The following is a 3,233-nucleotide window of genomic DNA, read 5'->3' as shown; positions in this document are numbered from 1 at the left end:
TTCAACGATAAGAGATATTACATATAACCACTGCTCTAACATATAATCTGGGACCATGTTATAGAGTCTAGATCGATAATCTGTTCCAATCACAAACTCACCTACTTGGGACCTAGTAAAGACTTTTAGCTAGCTAGATACACTTCTCTAAATTGCTAGATACATATCTCTAATTATCTAGTTACACGAGTTGCTTGTTTATAAGAAGACGCACCACTCCATTAGTATGAGGCCTTTTTGGAAATTTCATGATTTCATCTACTGTTGGGTGCCTCAAATGTAGGTGTATCAGCAATGTTCAAAAAAGCACATTCCTGTTATGATATATCATGATTTCATCAGCTATATCTTGATTAACACAACCATAACTTGTATGGATCCGGTTAGACCATTTTACAGGTCATTAAGAAGATATGGTTCATCTAAGTTTACATAGACAAACACTATTCCCTGCTAATTATGCAACCTGGTACAGAGGGCTTGGACCAACCAAACCCTTACGAGAGAGACTTGGTTAGCTACTTACCCGATCTCCAATCCTACTGAAAGTATTCAACTACATCAAGAACATCTGCAATAAATGATGAGGCATCCAGTAGCAACAGCTTGTCGTAGTATTGGCTTCATCCTTCTCCATGATTCAACTAATGCCATCTCAATATTATGCATTGTCAGTCTGTCAAGGAGAGTTCACTGACCATTTGAGTTTCCCTTGAGGCGAACCTCATTATACTCATCTGAGAATAATTTATCCATCTAGTTTTATCTTCCAGTAACACTGAATAATTTGATTAAGAACTAAAATTTATGACAAAATTTGTGAGTTCAAGAAGCGGAAAATTAAAAAAAGATGAACCTGCAGGAAATGAATATATGATAACTTGTCTTCAACTTGCAGGTTATCACTAAAATTTTGATGCAAAAATGACATGATTAGAGTGGAGAGATATTCAAATAATGAAGTAGCTCAGTTTACTAACCTGCAAATCTACTTTAAGGCAAATCAATGCAGTGGATGAAGGGCAAAGCAGCACAAAAGTTCCTAACCAAACTGATATCCTACAAAATTCCGACCAGATTGCACCAGGTATAAAGACAACCAATTTAAAAGATCATACAAAAATTGTAATTCATAAATCTTTAATGAAATGAATAATAAACGACAACCGTAGTTAAACTTATATCGATTTATGTATCGAGTAACAGTGTAACCAAAGTAGCATAGACATTAATATATACCTTTCTTTATCTTCTTCGTAATCCTCCAAGAGTACGCCTTAACTTGAATCAAAGGGCTAGAAATAAATCATGGAAGTCGTCTTAAAAGTACTAGATACAACAAATACACATGTTACTACTGAATACACATGGTATAACTACCAGATACATATGGTATTACTACTAGATACACAAATCAATTTTTGTATCTAGTAGTAATACTATGTGTATCCGAGATGCTATTTGCATTTTGCTATCGGCAATGTGAAGTATATCAAATGTTAGGTAAACCGGATGGTGCAGATAACAATTTTGCTACAGATGATATGTTTTTTTAGTTTGATGATATGTTTGCTACTATAACCTGACTAATTTATCTAGCCAACATCAAATATGACCATTTTATATGGACAAAATTTGCCCAGGTTATGGTCTAAGTGGATCCAATCTTAACTAAATCAAATGGTTAACACGAACAAATAATAATTCACTTTGGAAAACAAATAATTTACAAAATAGAGGTACCTGTGTACAAGGCAAAAGCTATAAAAATCTGTAGAGATTCACTGAAGTTTCTTCCGATGAAAGTGTAACTCTTTATTGCATCAAGTTAATCATACAATAAACAAAACACTGGTACAAGAGTACACATCAGTTCGAAACTTGATTACAACGAGAACTGAACACCCAACAAAGCATTAGCTCCGTTGTAGGATTGACTGACTTGAATCATTGTCTTAAATAGTTAAATGACTTCAGCAAGTTCTTCCCTTTGGTACAACAGAAATACTACATCATCTAAATCGAATGCATCAACTATCAGCTACGACAATCGGCAAATCGAAGTAGTTCAAACATTGCACAAACTAAGCTCTCACGGGATTCTGTACAACAGGCCGACAGTTATTTCCCCTGACCACCACACAAACCCTGCCCCCCACAACCACTCTAGATACACATGTTAGTATCTCAGATACACATATCAATACTCCCGGATACACAAATCTATTTGTATATCTAGAGTATTTATAAGTGTATCTAGGAGTATTGATATGTGTATCTAGGGTCATATATATGTTATAGTGCATCTTAATCCAACACTGTTTCATACTACATTTCTACATACGCATGTTTAAACCCATCTAGATACAACTAACTCCATTGACTACTTTAATTGAATCTAATCTCATAGTAGACCCACAGACCTGGCATATGCTTTGTACCGTCGAAGAAATCGGAAAATTTGGAGTCAAAAACTGCAATTCATGAAAGTGAAGAAGTCGACTGGTGAAATTAATCCATGATATCGCAGCTCCATCAACGTCGATACCTCCACGGTGCGCCAACAAGCTCCAGCCATTGCCCCGAGAACTGTAGTGCCTCGTCGGTCCTCTGGTGGCAGCTGCAAAAGTGCTTGGTAGTTATAGTTTTGTGGTAGATAAGAATGAGTTGGAATAAAATTAGGGATAAGAGTAGTAGTGCCGGGTTTGACTTTGAAAAAGGAGTTTTTAAGTTAGTTCGTACGGTTCGCACCGTAAATTAGTTCGTACGGGATCCTGCCCCTATATATATATATATAGTCAAGATCCGGTGAGAACGAGGTTTATAAACCCACGCGCCCTATTTCTCACAGCCAAATTTCATTTCTCACAAATCAATTTCATTCCTCGCAAATCATATCCCTCCTCTAACCCTAACCACCCCTTAAATTTCCCCATCACCTGTCGTCGCCACCTACCACCTGCCGCCGTCGTCATCGACAATCACCCACAACTCCGACAAACCACCGTAAATTTTTCCTCCCTCCTCAAACCCCAATTACTCGTCATCTTCCCCAATACCTGTCGTCGCCATCGACATCGACCACCAGCAAGGCCGTCGAACGTCAAATTAACCGGCGTGGGGGAGAGCTCGATGATGGACGTAAATAGATTAAAAGGAAACACAGTTATATAATATGTTATCTTATCGGTCATGATCGCCTTATTCACCAGTCACTTCATCATCTCTACCAA

The 3,233-nt window shown here is 37.4% G+C and overlaps 1 long non-coding RNA gene across 1 annotated transcript; it reads right to left on the bottom strand.

Moving 5' to 3' along the window:
• LOC141634218 (uncharacterized) lies at positions 1-2,741 on the bottom strand. The gene is made up of 2 exons (XR_012538972.1): positions 1,240-2,741; positions 1-1,059 (listed from the first exon to the last, which is right to left on the bottom strand). It is a non-coding gene; the product is annotated as an uncharacterized LOC141634218 (long non-coding RNA).
• Between the last annotated feature and the right edge of the window lie 492 nt (positions 2,742-3,233).

Source organism: Silene latifolia, chromosome Y, assembly GCF_048544455.1.
Source record: "Silene latifolia isolate original U9 population chromosome Y, ASM4854445v1, whole genome shotgun sequence".
NCBI lineage: Eukaryota > Viridiplantae > Streptophyta > Magnoliopsida > Caryophyllales > Caryophyllaceae > Silene > Silene latifolia.
This window is presented reverse-complemented; position numbering and strand designations above follow the sequence as displayed.